Source organism: Cherax quadricarinatus, chromosome 3, assembly GCF_038502225.1.
Source record: "Cherax quadricarinatus isolate ZL_2023a chromosome 3, ASM3850222v1, whole genome shotgun sequence".
Lineage (NCBI taxonomy): Eukaryota > Metazoa > Arthropoda > Malacostraca > Decapoda > Parastacidae > Cherax > Cherax quadricarinatus.
In genome coordinates this window covers 25,318,488-25,335,987 of record NC_091294.1, presented here as the reverse complement: position 1 = coordinate 25,335,987, position 17,500 = coordinate 25,318,488, and the positions used below count along the sequence as shown (strand labels likewise).

The following is a 17,500-nucleotide window of genomic DNA, read 5'->3' as shown; positions in this document are numbered from 1 at the left end:
TCCCCTGCTCTTCCTCATATACATCAATGATCTTCCAAACGTATCTCGACACCTGAACCCCATTCCCCTTGCTGACGACACAACTTATGTCATCTCTCACCCTAATCTTGCAACCCTCAACACCATTGTTAATGAGGAGCTGATCAAAATATCGACTTGGATGACAGCCAATAAACTTACGCCTAACGTTGACAAAACCTACTACATTATGTTTGGTAGCAGAGCAGGAGATGCGCAAATTAACATTAAGATCGACAACACTCTAATTACCAGGCATAATGAGGGCAAATTCCTAGGCCTATACCTCGACAACAACCTGAACTTCAGCACCCATATCCAACACATAACCAAAAAAGTATCCAAAACAGTTGGGATCCTCTCCAAGATACGATACTACGTGCCGCAAACTGCCCTTCTCACACTATACCATTCACTTATATATCCATACCTCACCTATGTTATCTGTGCTTGGGGTTTAACTGCAGCAACACACCTAAAGCCAATAATAACCCAACAAAAAGCCGCAGTAAGAATAATCACTAAATCCCATCCCTGGCAACACACCCCTCCACTCTTCATAGATCTAAACTTACTCCCTGTTCAGTACATCCACACTTACTACTGTGCAATCTACATCTACAGGACCTTAAATTCCAATATTAACCTTGACCTAAAACGCTTTCTTGATAGTTGTGACAGAACCCACAGGCACAACACCAGACACAAACATCTCTATGACATTCCCCGTGTCCGACTAAACCTTTACAAAAATTCAATGTATGTCAAAGGCCCTAAAATCTGGAACACCCTACCTGAAAATTCCAAAACTGCAGACACATTCATCACCTTCAAAACTGCCATCAGAAAACATCTTATCTCCCTGATACACCCTGTCAACTAATAATACGAATACCACCTGGTGGTTCACACTTACACTCACTCGCCCATTTGACCATAAACAGAAATATCAATCTCAATCTCAAAATAATGAATCTTAACTAGTCATAAGTTGGCCTGTGATACTCCAATACTGAAACTATGTATAGTGCCAAAACAAAAGCATTCACATTGCTAAACTCACAACTAGTATTTAGTCACTTAGCCATAATACCAACTTATCTCATAATTTTGTAACATTTTAAACCTAAGATTTAATATAAGTCTGCCCGAAATGCCTAGCCATGCTAGGCGTTCTAGTGGTACACTCTGTAATTATTATTTTACTACATGTAAACCACACAATAACCAAATTCTGTAAACTCAGCATTGTAATACTTATAGAGAATAAAGTTTGAATTGAATTGAATTGAATTGCTACTCCCTCCTCCTCACTCCCCATATTCCCCCCTCAATCCCCCTCCCCACCCCTCTCCCATCTAGCCAATGTCTACAGCTTCCTCTTCTACCTCTCCCCCCCATACTCGGACAAGCAAACCACAAAACAAACATACAGAATTACATAAGTTTTTCATTCTGTGGCAACTATAACAAAAAAAATGGGTTGCCAGAGAGCAGGAAGGGAAACCAAGGGACTGGAGGATGAATCTGCAAAGGATGATTGGGCAGCAGAGCTCATAAAAAGAGAACATGAATGGGGAAAGAAGCTAGAAGAACTTACCATGAGAATGGAAGAGAGGATAAATGCAGAAAGCAAGAAATGGGAGATGCAATTCACATCAGCAAAGGCTAGGATACAGAGATTAGAAGACTAACTGAAAAATCTGAAACAGCCTAAAGAACTAAAGAACAATTTGGGAATGACATCATAGACTGTTACCTCAGTCACAAACAAGGGGACTGTAGGGAACGAAGGAGCAATCGAGGGGACTGTAGGAAATGAAAGAGCTATGTGTGGAGACCCTAACAGACCACAGCAGAACCCAGGGAAAGCTGAGAAGGAAAAATGACATTCCACTGGGCCCAAGGACAATAGACAGTGAAGAAACTGAAGAAAGGAAAGCTGCAATGGAGGAAACTAAATCGAATCAGTGGATACATAGGGATATGCAGTGGGAGAATGAAAGGGAGAGGTCAATCTTTGTTTATGGGCTCCAGGAAGCTGAAGAGGACACTTACAAAGCAAGTAGACAAGGGGAGAAAAATGCAATCAAAAGCATCATAAAAGCAATAGGAGAAGATGACATGACCCAGCTGGCAAATTTTCAGAGAATAGGTTTTTTTTTTTTTTTGCAGAATCGACTCGGAACAGGATCCGGCAGGAGAAAGCAAGACTAAGGGACATGCCAGCATACTGGAAGGTGTATCTCGACCATGAGAGAACACAAGAAGAAAGGCAGAAACTGAGAGAGATGGTACGAAGACAAAAGGAGGAAAGAGAGGTGAAGATGGAGATGGACAGGAGAAACCAGGAGGAAGATCAAATGCAGCCTCCCTCACAACCACCTACAGAAGCCCCCCAACCGGAACAACCCCAATGCAACCAAACATTCTAACCCAAAACACACATGCCAGATCTAATGCCCCCCACCACCTCATTACAAACTCCACAGCCACAGCAATCACCCTTAGTTCTTTATCAGGTCTCCCACTTCCCCAACCCCAACGTACCCCCCAGACCACAGTTTTAGAAAAGAAGTTGAAGGTGTGATATACAAATACAGATGGAATAACAAATAAGTGTGATGAGTGGCATGAAAGAATCAAGGAGACATCCCCAGACATAACAGCACTCAAAGAAACGAAACTCACCCGGATGATAACAGATGCAATCTTTCCACCCGGATATCAAATCCTCAGGAAAGACAGTGGGGATTTGAGAAAATGGAAGGAATGGATGGCATGGGCGAAAGGGACAACCTAGTAGGAACAATCCAGTCTGAGGGCCATAAGGTGGTAATTGCAGTAATGTACAACCCGCCACAGAACTGCAGGAGGCCAAAAGAAGAATACGACGAGAGCAACAGAGCAATGGTCAACACATTAGCCGAGGTGGCCAGAAGAGCTCACATGGGGGGAGCAAAGTTACTAGTTAATGGGTGATTTCAATCACAAGGAGACTGACATTGAAAACCTGGAGCCCCATGGGGGTCCAGAAACATGGAGAGTCAAGATGATGGAAGTGATACTGGAAAACCTCATGCATCAACATGTTAGAGACACTACCAGAGAGAGAGGTGAGGATGATCCAGCAAGACTGGACCTTGTATTCACCTTGAGTAGTTTGGACATTGAGGATGTCATGTATGAAAGGCCCCCTAGGAGCTAGTGATCATGTGGTTCTGTGCTCTGACTTCATAGTTGAGCTACAAGTGGAGAGAGTAGCAGTAATAGGATGGGAAAACCAAACTACACAGGCATGAGGAACTTCCTGCAAGACATTCAGTGGGAGAGAGAACTGGCAGGAAAACCAGTAAAATAAATGATGGACTATGTAACAACAAAATGCAAGGAGAAAGAGGAGAGGTTTGTTCCCAAGGGAAACAGAAATAATGGAAGACCAGAATGAGTACTTGGTTCACCCAAAGGTGTAGGGAGGCAAAAATTAGGTGTACTAGAGAATGGAAAAGGTACAGAAGACAAAGGACCCAGGAAAATAAAGAGATCAGCTGAAGAGCCAGAAGTGAATGTGCATAGATAAGAAGGGAGACTCAGTGACAATACGAAAATGACATAGCATCGAAAGTCAAGTGTGACCTGAAGCTGTTGTATAATCACATCAGGAGGAAAACAACAGTCAAGGACCAGGTGATCAGACTGAGGAAGGATGATGGGGAGTTCACAAGAAATGACAAAGAGGTATGTGAGGAGCTCAACACGAGATTTAAAGAAGTATTTACAATGAAAACCGGTAGGACTCCAGGAAATCAGAACAGGGAGGTACACCAACAAGTGCTGGATGAGGTACACATAACCAAGGAGGAAGTGAAGAAGCTGCTATGTGAACTTGATACCTTAAAGGTGGTGGGACCGGACATTTCTCCATGGGTCCTTAGAGAGGGAGCAGAGATGTTGTGTGTGCCACTAACAAAGATCAACACTTCCATTGAAACTGGGCAACTCCCTGAGGTATGGAAGATGGCAAATGTAGTCCCTATTTTTAAAAAGGGAGACAGACATGAGGCATTAAACTACAGACCTGTGTCACTAATGTGTATAGTATGCAGTCATGGAGAAGATTATCAGGAGAAGAGTGGTGGAGCACATGGAAAAAAAAGTGTTCAATTTATGAGAAGGTGACAGAAGTAAGACAAGAGAGACAAGGGTGGATAGACTGCATTTTCTTGGGTTGCAAGAAGGCCTTCAACACAGTTCCTCTCAAGAGGTTGATGCAAAAGCTAGAGGGTCAGGCACACATAACAGGAAAGGCATTGCAATGAATCAGAGAATACCTGACAGGGAGGCAACAAGTCATGGTACATGACGAGGTGTCAGGGTGGGCACCTGTGACAAGCGGGGTTCCATAGGGGTCAGTCCTAAGACCTGTGCTGTTTTTGGTATATATGCATGACATAACTCAGAAGTGTCCTTGTTTGCAGGTGATGTGCAGTTAATGAGGAGAATAAAACCGGTCGTGGATCAGGCAGGACTACAAGCCTCGTCCAGCAACTGGTTCCTTGATTTTAACCCTGCCAAATGCAAAGTCATGAAGATCGAGGAAGGGCAAAGAAGACCGCAGACACAGTATAGTCTAGGTGGCCAAAGACTGCAAACCTCACTCAAGGAAAAAGATCTCGGTGTGAATATAATACCGAGCACATCTCCTGAGGCGCACATCAATCAGATAACTGCTGCAGTGTACGGGCGTCAGGCAAACCTGAAGATAGCATTCCGATACCTCAGTAAGGAATCGTTCAAGACTCTGTACACCATTTGCGTCAGGTCCATACTGGAGTATGTAGCACCAGTTTGAAATCCACACCTGGTCAAGCACGTCAAGAAATTAGAGAAAGTGCAAAGGTTTGCAACAAGACTAGTCCCAGAGCTACGGGGATTGTCCTACGAAGAAAGGTTGAGGGAAATCGGCCTGACGACACTGGAGGACAGGAGGGTCATGGGAGACATGATAACGACATATAAAATACTGCACGGAATAGACAAGGTAGACAAAGATGGGATGTTCCAGAGAAGGGGCACAGACACAAGAGGTCACAATTGGAAGTTGAAGACTCAGATGAATCAAAGGGATGTTAGGAAGTATTTCTTCAGTCATAGAGTAGTCAGGCCGTGGAATAGCCTAGAAAGTGACGTAGTGGAGGCAGGAACCATACATAGTTTTAAGGCGAGGCATGATAGAGCTCATGGGGCAGGGAGAGAGAGGACCTAGTAGCAATCAGCGAAGAGGCGGGGCCAGGAGCTATGAATCGACCCCTGCAACCACAAATAGGTGAGTACAAATAGGAGAGTACACACACACACACTCGTGGAGGAGTCAAGCGGTTTGAGCTCGTGTTTTGGTGGTAATTTCTGACTGTGCCATAAGGAATAGAGTGTGGGATATAGGCGTGTTCACGCATAAGAGTACATATAATCACTTAAGCCCCGATAAAAGAAAATATAAGTGATCACAGAAAAGAAAACAAAGGAAATATTGGCTGAGTGTTTAGTGGGGGCCGTTGGAAGGGTGAACGGTTGTGTCAGGCCTAAATAGTGTTGCCATAATAACACAGTGGGGTATTTTGAAGAATAAGTGCAACTCAAGACCACGGAGATAAGAGATATGTATAGATGTGTCAGTAAATACAGTGAGTGAGTGAAAAAATTAGAAGAGCTAGAGACTACAGTGCATACAGGAAGTTAGTGGAAAAATTACCGAGAAGCATCAAACTTCTTCAACTTCTGGGACAGGACAGACCGGCAACGTTACTCCACTGCCAGCCACAAGTAATATTCACCTAGTATGAGTTGCATGGGGTCAATAGTACCTGTCTATAGCTGGAATTGGGGGTCACTCTCCTCAAGCTATCAGCATTAGAATAAGCAGCATTTACTGGCATTTAATAGAATTTAGAGGTAGTGGCATATAGGCTAAGCCCAGTGTATTTATTTTTGAACGTAATTTTAAACGCATAAGACAGTACAATGGGAACCAAGAGATCGGGTACATATACAATACATATGTAGTACATACGTGGGAAATAAGGACTGTTTACATAAACATATGCACACACACTAGGTGAGAACAGCTCTTCTGTTAGGCATTTCAATAGCTGTAGTACATACACACACACACACACACACACACACACACACACACACACACACACACACACACACACACACACACACATATATACACACACACACACACACACATACACACACACACATACACACACACACACACACACACAAACACACACATACACATACACACATACAGACACACACACACACATATACAGGATTTTACACCTTCCTGTGAAGTGACCCTATAACCCTTCCTTCCTCCCCCCATCTCTGTCCCTCTCCTTTCCTCTCTCTTCCTCTCTCTCTCTCTCTCTCTCTCTCTCTCTCTCTCTCTCTCTCTCTCTCTCTCTCTCTCTCTCTCTCTCTCTCTCTCCCTCCCCCCTTTCTCTCATCCTCTCTCTCTTCCTCTCTCTCTTCCTCTCTCTCTTCCTCTCACTCTTTCTCTCTTCCTCTCTCTCTCCCTCTCCCTCTCTCTCTTCCTCTCTTCCTCTCTTACTCTCTCTCTTCCTCTTCTTTTCTCTCTCTCTCTCTTCCTTTGTCACTCCCCCCCTCTCTCTTACCTTTTCCCTCTCTCTCACTTTTTCCCCCTTTTTCCCTTCTTTTCCCCTCCTTCTAGGCTCCCCTTCTCTCTCTCCCTATCTCTCATTCTCTCCCCCTTTTTCTTTTTCTCTTTCTCTCTCTCTTTCACTAAAAAAAAATGGTTGGGACTCGCAGGAATCAGGGATCAGATGACAATGGTACTGGTAGGGAGGAATGGATGGAGGAGCAGTGGAAAAGGATAGAGCAAGAATGGGAGAGAAAATTAGGAGAGCTTTCTGAAAAAATGGAGAAAGAGCTCTCTGTGAAATGGGAATAGAGGTTGGAGAAGGAGACGAAGAATTGGGAGGCACAAGTCGAAACTGCAGTAGCCAGGGTAAAGGTCCTAGAATTTGAGGCAAACAGGCTGAAGCAAGTCTCAGGGGTAGTGACCAGAGAAGACACACCATACGAAGATGAGAGGCTGAACAGGTAGGAAGGAGATATGAATTATGCTAAGGTCATATCAGCCTACAAAGAAGGGCCAGGGAGTGGAAGGGAAGAGCAGATGGGTGCTGATGGAGAGGGAGATAGGTCGAATGCTGAGGCACAACCATGCTACCGAGAGCCACTGGAAAAATCAAGGGAGAAAATGACCACATATAGACAGGAACCAGAGTCACAGAGGGAGAGGCAATGGGAGGAGGAAAGGGCAAAATCAGTGATTATCCATGGGCTTCAGGAGAGAGAGGAAAGGACACACACTGAAAGACGGCAGGAAGAAAGAAAGGAGATTGAGAAAATCATCACAGAAATAGGGGGAGAAGACATGGATGAGATTGTAAATTTTCAGAGAATAGGGGGGTACTTGAAGGGGAGAAACCGACTGATCAAGCTGATTCTCAGGACAGAAACAGTGCGGAACAGGATCCTCCAAGAGAAACCACGGCTGAAAAGATCGGAAGAGTACAAGAAGGTGTTCCTAGACAGAGACAGAACACAGAGAGACAGCAGCTGAGGGAGAGGACAAAAAAGCGAAAGGAGCTAGGAAAGGAGACAAGGATGGAACCAGCAGAGGTCAGTCAGAGCAGAACAGAGCAGCAAGGGCAAGCACACACACAACTATCCTCAGAAACCAACAACCTATCACACCATCCCAACACACAATACAATCCATACCCACAGCATCCACCCAACCCCCAACCATAGAATCCCACAGTATGCTACCAGGTCTCCCACCCCCACAGGCCCCCCAAACCACAGTGTTGGAAAGGAAACTGAAGGTATGGTACACCAACACTGATGGAATAACAAACAAGTGGGAGGAGTGGCACGAAAGAGTCAAAGAGGCATCATAGTGATCACAGAAACCAAGCTTACAGGTATGATAACAGATGCCATCTTTCCAGTGGGATACCAGATCCTGAGAAAAGACAGAAGGAACAGGGGGGGTGGAGGAGTGGCATTGCTGATCAAACACCGATGGAATTTTGATGAGCTGGAGAGAGGAGACAGCGGAGAAGAAAGTGATTACATAGTGGGAACGCTTCACTCTGGTGGTCCCAAGGTGATAATTGCAGTGATGTATAACCCACCACAGAACAGCAGGAGGCCAAGGCAAGAGTATGACGAGAGCAATAGAGTGATGGTTGACACACTGGCTGCAGTGGCGAGAAGAGCTCATACATGCAGGGCAAAGCTCCTGATCATGGGCGACTTTAACCACAAGGAGATCGAATGGGAGAACTTGGAGCCACATGGGGGCCAAGATACATGGAGGGCTAAGATGATGGAGGTGGTACTGGAAAACTTCATGTACCAACACGTAAGGGACACTACAAGAGACAGAGGAGAGGATGAACCAGCAAGATTGGACTTAGTATTCACCTTGAGTAGTGCAGATATTGAGGACATCACATATGAAAGACCCCTTGGGGCCAGCGATCATGTGGTTTTGAGCTTCGAATACACAGTAGAGCTACAAGTGGAGGGGGAAGCAGGAAGGCCAGGAAAAATGAAACCAAACTACAGGAAAGGGGACTACACAGGAATGAGGAACTTCCTGAATGAGGTTTAGTGGGACAGAGAACTGGCAGGGAAGCCAGTTAATGAGATGATGGAATATGTAGCAACAATGTGCAAGGAGGCTGAGGAGAGGTTTGTACCCAAGGGTAACAGAAATAATGAAAAAGCCAGGATGAGCCCATGGTTCACCCAAAGATGCAAGGAGGCAAAAACCAAGTGTGCTAGGGAATGGAAGAAATATAGAAGGCAAAGGACCCAGCAGAATAAGGAGAGCAGTCGTAGAGCCAGAAACGAATATGCACAGATAAGAAGGGAGGCCCAACGTCAATATGAAAACGACATAGCAGCAAAAGCCAAATCTGACCCGAAGCTGTTATACAGCCACATCAGGAAGAAAACAACAGTCAAGGACCAGGTAATCAGGCTAAGGAAGGAAGGAGGAGAGACAACAAGAAATGACCGTGAAGTATGTGAGCAACTCAACAAGAGATTCAAAGAAGTGTTCACAGAGGAGACAGAAGGGGCTCCAGAAAGACGGAGAGGTGGGGTACACCACCATGTGCTGGACACAGTACACACAACCGAGGAAGAAGTGAAGAGGCTTCTGAGTGAGCTAGATACCTCAAAGGCAATGGGGCCAGATAACATCTCTCCATGGGTCCTGAGAGAGGGAGCAGAGGCACTATGTGTACCCCTAACAACAATATTCAATACATCTATCGAAACAGGGAGATTGCCTGAGGCATGGAAGACAGCAAATGTGGTCCCAATCTTTAAAAAAGGAGACAGACATGAAGCACTAAACTACAGACCAGTGTCACTGACATGTATAGCATGCAAAATCATGGAAAAGATTGTCAGGAGAAGAGTGGTGGAACATCTAGAAAGGAATAATCTCATCACCAGCAGCCAACATGGTTTCAGAGACGGGAAATCTTGTGTCACAAACCTACTGGAGTTCTATGACATGGTGACAGCTGTAAGACAAGAGAGAGAGGGGTGGGTGGATTGCATATTCTTGGACTGCAAGAAGGCGTTTGACACAGTACCACACAAGAGATTGGTGCAAAAACTGGAGGACCAAGCAGGGATAACAGGGAAGGCACTGCAATGGATCAGGGATTACTTGTCAGAAAGACAGCAGCGAGTAATGGTACGTGGCGAGGTGTCAGAGTGGGCACCTGTGACCAGTGGGGTCCCAAAGGGGTCAGTCCTAGAACCAGTGCTGTTTCTGGTATTTGTGAACGACATGACGGAAGGAATAGACTCTGAGGTGTCCCTGTTTGCAGATGACGTGAAGTTGATGAGAAAAGTTCATTCACTCAAGGAAAAAGATCTTGGGGTGAGTATAACACCAGGCACATCTCCTGAAGTGCACATCAACCAAATAACTGCTGCAGCATATGGGCGCCTAGCAAACCTCAGAACAGCATTCCGACATCTTAATAAGGAATCATTCAGGACCCTGTACACCGTGTACGTTAGGCCCATATTGGAGTATGCGGCACCAGTTTGGAACCCACACCTAGCCAAGCATGTAAAGAAACTAGAGAAAGTGCAAAGGTTTGCAACAAGACTAGTCCCAGAGTTAAGAGGTATGTCCTATGAGGAGAGGTTAAGGGAAATCAACCTGACGACACTGGAGGACAGGAGAGATAAGGAGGACATGATAACGACTTACAAAATACTGAGAGGAACTGACAAGGTGGACAAAGACAGGATGTTCCAGAGACTGGACACAGCAACACGGGGACACAGTTGGAAGATGACGACACAGATGAATCAAAGGGATGTTAGGAAGTATTTCTTCAGCCACAGAGTAGTCAGTAAGTGGAATAGTTTGGGAAGCGATGTAGTGGAGGCAGGATCCATACATAGCTTTAAGCAGAGGTACGATAAAGCTCATGGTACAGGGAGAGTGACCTAGTAGCGACCAGTGAAGAGCCGGGCCAGGAGCTCGGACTCGACCCCCGCAACCTCAACTAGGCGAGTACAACTAGGTGAGTACACACACACACACACACACACACACACACACACACACACGCTCACATACGCATACACACACACACACACACACACACACACACACACACACACACACACACACACACACACACACACACACACACACACACAAAAACACAAACACCCACACACACACACACACACACACACACACACACACACACACACACACACACACACACACGCGCACACGCACACGCACACACACACACACACACAAGACTGGACCTTGTATTCACCTTGAGTAGTTCTGGCATCGAGGATATCATGTATGAAAGGCCCCTGGGAGCTAGTGATCATGTGGTTCTGTGCTTTGACTACATAGTTGAGCTCCAAGTGGAAGGATCAGGAGGAATAGGGTGGGAAAAACCAAACTGCAAAAGGGGGAACTACTCAGGCTTGAGGAACTTCTTTCAAGACATTCAGTGGGAGAGGGAACTGACAGGAAAACCAGTACAAGAAATGATGGATTATGTGGCAACAAAATGCAAGGAGGCAGAGGAGAGGTTTGTTCCTAAGGGAAACAGAGATAATGGGAAGAACAAAACGAGTCCTTGGTTCACCCAAAGGTGTAGGGAGGCAAAAACTAGGTGTACTAGAGAATGGAAAAGGTACAGAAGACAGAGAACTCAGGAAAATAAAGAGATTAGCCGAAGAGTCAGAAACGAATATGCACAGATAAGAAGGAAGGCTCAGCGGCAATACGAAAATGACATAGCATCGAAAGTCAAGACTGACCCGAAGCTGTTGTACAGCCACATCAGGAAAAAAACAACAGTCAAGGACCAGGTAATCAGACTGAGGAAGGGTGATGGGGAATTCACGAGAAACGACCAAGAGGTATGTCAGGAGCTCAACACAAGTTTTAAAGAAGTATTTACAGTGGAAACCAGTAAGACTCCAGGAAATCAGAGCAGGGGGGTGCACCAGCAAGTGCTGGATGAGGTACATATAACCATGGAGGAGGTGAAGAAGTTGCTATGCGAACTTGACACCTCAAAGGCGGTGGGACCAGACATCTCTCCGTGGGTCCTTAAAGAGGGAGCAGAGATATTGTGTGCACCGTTAACAAAGATATTCAACACATCATTTGAAACTGGGCAACTCCCTGAGGTGTGGAAGATGGCAAATGTAGTCCCAATTTTTAAAAAGGGAGACAGACATGAGGCACTAAACTACAGACCTGTATCACTAACGTGTATAGTATGGAAGGTCATGGAGAAGATCATCAGGAGGAGAGTGGTGGAGCACCTGGAAAGAAACAAGTGTATAATTGTCAACCAGCATGGTTTCAGGGAGGGAAAATCATGTGTCACAAACCTACTAGAGTTTTATGACAAGGTGACAGAAGTAAGACAAGAGAGAGAGGGGTGGATCGACTGCATTTTTTTGGACTGCAAGAAGACCTTCGACACAGTTCCTCACAAGAGGTTATTGCAAAAGCTAGAGGATCAGGCACACATAACAGGAAAGGCACTGCAATGGATCAGAGAATACCTGACAGGGAGACAACAACGAGTCATGGTACGTGACGAGGTGTCAGAGTGGGCGCCTGTGACAAGCGGGTTTCCACAGGGGTCAGTCCTAGGACCTGTGTTGTTCTTGGTATATGTGAATGACATAACGGAAGGGATAGACTCAGAAGCGTCGTTGTTTGCGGACGATGTGAAGTTAATGAGAAGAATCAAATCGGATGAGGATCAGGCAGGACTACAAAGAGACCTGGACAGGCTACAAGCCTGGTCCAGCAACTGGCTCCTTGAGTTTAACCCTGCCAAATGCAAAGTCATGAAGATTGGGGAAGGGCAAAGAAGACCGCAGGCACAATATAGTTTATATGGCCAAAGTCTGCAAACCTCACTCAAGGAAAAAGATCTGTGGGTTACCTGGAGGTTACCTGGAGGTTATTCCGGGGATCAACGCCCCCGCGGCCCGGTCCATGACCAGGCCTCCCGATGGATCAGGGCCTGATCAACTAGGCTGTTACTGCTGGCCGCACGCAGTCCAACGTACGAGCCACAGCCCGGCTGATCCGGCACTGACTTTAGGTAACTGTCCAGCTCTCTCTTGAAGGCAGCAAGGGGTTTATTGGCAATTCCCCTAATGCTTGATGGGAGGCTGTTGAACAGTTTTGGGCCCTGGACACTTATGGTGTTTTCCCTTAGTGTACCAATGGCGCCCCTACTTTTTATTGGGGGCATTTTGCATCGCCTGCCCAGTCTTTTACTTTCGTAGGGAGTGATTTCTGTGTGCAGATTTGGGACCATTCCTTCCAAGATTTTCCAAGTGTAGATTATGATATATCTCTCCCTCCTGCGTTCCAACGAGTACAAGTCAATTGCTTCCAAGCGTTCCCAGTAGTTAAGGTGCTTGACAGAACTTATACGTGCAGTAAAGGATCTCTGTACACTCTCTAGATCTGCGATTTCACCTGCTTTGAATGGAGATGTTAATGTACAGCAGTATTCCAGCCTAGAGAGAACAGGTGATTTGAAAAGGATCATCATGGGCTTGGCATTTCTCGTTTTGAAAGTTCTCATTATCCATCCTATCATTTTCTTTGCACGTGCGATCGTGGCACTGTTGTGATCCTTGAAAGTGAGATCCTCAGACATTACTACTCCCAGGTCCCTTACATTATTTTTCCGCTCTATTGTATGGCCGGAGTCAGTAGTATACTCTGTTCTAGTTATTATTTCCTCCAGTTTTCCATAACGGAGTAGTTGGAATTTGTCTTCATTGAACATCATATTGTTTACCGTTGCCCACTGGAAAACTTTGTTTATATCTTCTTGGAGGTTAACCGCGTCCTCAGCAGATGACAGCCTCATGCAGATCCTAGTATCATCCGCAAAGGATGATACGGTGCTGTGGTGTATATCTCTGTTTATGTCTGATATGAGGATAAGGAATAAGATGGGGGCGAGTACTGTGCCTTGTGGAACAGAGCTCTTCACTATGGCAGCCTCCGATTTAGCTCTGTTGACCACTACTCTTTGTGTTCGATTTGTTAGGAAGTTGAAGATCCATCTCCCCACTTTCCCAGTTATTCCTTTAGCACGTATTTTATGGGCTATTACGCCATGATCGCATTTGTCAAATGCTTTTGCAAAGTCTGTGTATATTACATCTGCATTCTGATTTTCTTCCAGTGCATCCAAGGCCATGTCATAGTGATCCAGTAGTTGTGAGAGGCAGGAGCGACCTGCCCTGAACCCATGTTGCCCTGGATTGTGCAGATTTTGGGAATCCAGGTGATTTGCAATCCTGCTTCTTAGCACTCTTTCAAAGATTTTTATGATGTGGGACGTCAGAGCTATTGGTCTATAGTTCTTAGCTAATGCTTTGCTGCCACCTTTATGGAGTGACTGGAATTTCACCCATGTCCAAGCTCCTCCTCCATAGTGTACTTAGGGCACGCGAGAGGGGTTTCTTGCAGTTCTTAATGAAAACAGAGTTCCACGAGTCTGGGCCCGGGGCTGAGTGCATAGGCATGTTGTCAATGGCTTTTTCGAAATCTATCGGAGTTAGGGTAATGTCGGAAATCTGGCATACATTTATGGAGTTTTGAGGCTCATTCATGAAGAAATCATTTGGGTCGTCGATCCTCAGACCGATTAGTGGTTCACTAAACACAGAGTCGTACTGGGATTTCAATATTTCATTCATTTCCTTGTTGTCATCTGTGTAAGTCCCATCCTGTCTGAGTAAGGGCCCGATACTAGATGTGGTATTTGCCTTGTTTTTGGCATATGAAAAGAAATATTTTGAATTTCTTTCAATTTCACTAATAGCTTTAAGCTCCTCCTGCCTCTCCTGGTTCCTGTAAGAGTCATTTAGCTTAAGTTCGATAGTTTCCACTTCCCTAGTCAGCGCCTCCTTTCGTGTATCAGATATTCTAGCACTCCTGAGGAGCTCAGTGACTCTTCGTCGTCTTCTGTAGAGGGAGCGTCTTTTTCTCTCCAGTTTACTCCTGCTCTTCTTCTTTCTTAGGGGAATATGCCTAGAACATGCTTCGGCTACCAGGAAGTTGATCCTTTCAAGGCACTGGTTTGGATCCATGTCATTTAAGACATCTTCCCAACATGTTTCGTTTAGGACATGGTTTACCTGGTCCCAGTTGATGTTCTTGTTGTTGAAATTGTATTTTGTGAAGACACCTTCACAGTTACATGCATTCTGCTGTTCAGGACCCCTATGCATGTACGTCTGGACTTCGATTAGATTGTGATCGGAATTAGTTGTTTTTGATATTCTTATGTCTCTTATCAGGTCCTCATTATTTGTGAAGATAAGGTCAAGGGTGTTTTCTAGTCTTGTTGGCTCCACTATCTGCTGGCTTAAGGTGTGTTTTTCGCAGAGACTTAGTAGCTCATGTGTGTGTGACCTTTCATCTGTGCTACCTCCGGGGATTGTTTCAGCTATAACATTATCTGCTACATTCTTCCATTTTGTATGCCTTAGGTTGAAATCACCAAGCAGTAAGATGTTTGGGGATGGAGCTGGAAGGTTTTCCAAACAGTAATCGATTTTCAGTAGCTGTTCCTTGAACTGTTGTGAGGCTGCATCTGGTGGCTTGTATACAACCACAATGACTAGGTTTTGGTTCTCGATCTTTATTGATAGAACTTCAACTACCTCATTTGTGGTGTTCAGCAACTCCGTGCAGATAAGGGACTCTTTGACATACAGGCCAACCCCCCCTTGTTGCCTGTTTTTTTCTGTCGCATCTAAAAAGGTTGTAACCACTTATCCATATTTCACTGTCAAAGTGATCTTTTGTGTGAGTCTCTGTGAAGGCTGCAAACATTGCATTAGACTCCACTAGAAGTCCACTGATAAAAGGTATTTTGTTGTTGGTGGATGGCTTAAGGCCCTGTATATTAGCAAATATGAACGAGGTTGTATTCTGTGTTTGTTGGGGGGATTTTGTTTGGTGGCATCAGTAGTTGTAATTCTGGAGGGCCATGGGTGGCCACTGGCTGCCCTCCAGCTTTTTTCGTTTCCTGCCACTAAAAAATCACCTGGAGTTGGGTTGTCGTAGCTACTATTGTTTGTCTTGTGGGGTCTGTGCCTCCTGGTCCCTTTTAGATGGTATGCAGGGCACTCGATGTTGTAACACTGCTTCTGGAGGACCGAGGAGTGGCACATTTTTGGGTGAAAGAAAGTACAGGAAGAAAAACGACACACTCCTTTAGACAGGAGGTCGCTACATTTTTTGGGATGGTCAAAGTTGCATGTCCCATTTTTTTCCCCTGTTATTCCTTGCTTACAGATGCCCCAAGCATAATATTTGCACAAATTCACCTTTGGTTGAGAATTGTTGGGAGGTGTGTTGTCAATTTCTGCAGGTTCTGGGACTGCACTATAATCCTCAGTATCCAAGCCAGGGCCACCCCGTCCTGGATTCCATCTACTTTCCCCAGTAGAGGAAGAAGGAGGAGACTCCTCTCCAACATCTGTACTGTGGGCCATGGTCTTGTGCAATGATGGTTGTATATTTACGGTTTTAGATGGTTGTATATTTACTGTTTTTGTGGTGGTTTGGGTAGTGTCCCTAGGAGAGTCTGGGCTGGCAGTAAGGCTGGGGGCTGGGTCTGGGTCAGCACAGGGGCTGGGGGCTGGGGCTGGGTTTGGGTCAGCGGCTGGGCCTGGGCCAGCACTGTGGGTAGTGCACTGTGGGTATTAGTGCTATGACTGGGGGAGCCTGGGCCAGCACCAGCACTGTGGGTATTGGTGCTATGCCTGGGGGAGCCTGGGCCAGCACCAGCACTGTGGGTATTAGTGCTATGACTGGGGGATGGGTCTGGCTTAGCATCATGTGGGTGACTAGATAGTTTCGAGTCATCTGTTGTGGTATGGACATTCTGCATTTTTTGATACACTATCTCTTGCTCCCATGTTTTATATATTTTTGGTAGACTATCCAAGAGGTCATCCTTGTTTTCTTGATTATTTTTATCATTTATTACTCTCCAGGTATCAATCAGATAACTGCTGCAGCATACGGGCACCTGGCAAACCTACGGATAGCGTTCCGATACCTCAGTAAGGATTCGTTTAAGACTCTGTACACCATCTACGTCAGGCCCATACTGGAGTATGCAGCACCAGTTTGGAATCCACACCTAGTCAAGCACGTCAAGAAATTAGAGAAAGTGCAAAGGTTTGCAACAAGACTAGTCCCAGAGCTACGGGGATTGTCCTACGAAGAAAGGTTGAGGGAAATCGGCCTGACGACACTGGAGGACAGGAGGGTCAGGGGAGACATGATAACGACATATAAAATACTGCACGGAATAGACGAGGTGGACAAAGATGGGATGTTCCAGAGATGGGACACAGACACAAGAGGTCACAATTGGAAGTTGAAGACTCAGATGAATCAAAGGGATGTTAGGAAGTATTTCTTCAGTCATAGAGTAGTCAAGCCGTGGAATAGCCTAGAAACTGAAGTAGTGGAGGCGGGAACCATACATAGTTTTAAGGCGAGGTATGATCAAGCTCATGGAGCAGGGAGAGAGAGGACCTAGTAGCGATCAGTGAAGAGGCGGGGCCAGGAGCTGTGACTCGACCCCTGCAACCACAAATAGGTGAGTACAAATAGGTGAGTACATGACCCAGGTGGCAAATTTTCGGAGAATCGGGTGGTTCACAAAGAAAAGGAATCGGCCTCTCAAAGTAATTTTCAAGGCAGAATCTACCCGAACCATGATCCTGCAGGAGAAAGCACGGCTGAGAGGGAAACAGGAATTCATGAGTGTGTACCTCGATCGAGACAGAA

At 45.5% G+C, this 17,500-nt stretch overlaps 1 protein-coding gene across 1 annotated transcript in view; it reads left to right on the top strand.

Moving 5' to 3' along the window:
- The window catches only part of LOC128684081 (uncharacterized), a 642,598-nt gene that overhangs the window by 323,555 nt on the left and 301,543 nt on the right, over positions 1–17,500 (top strand). The window lies entirely within an intron of this gene.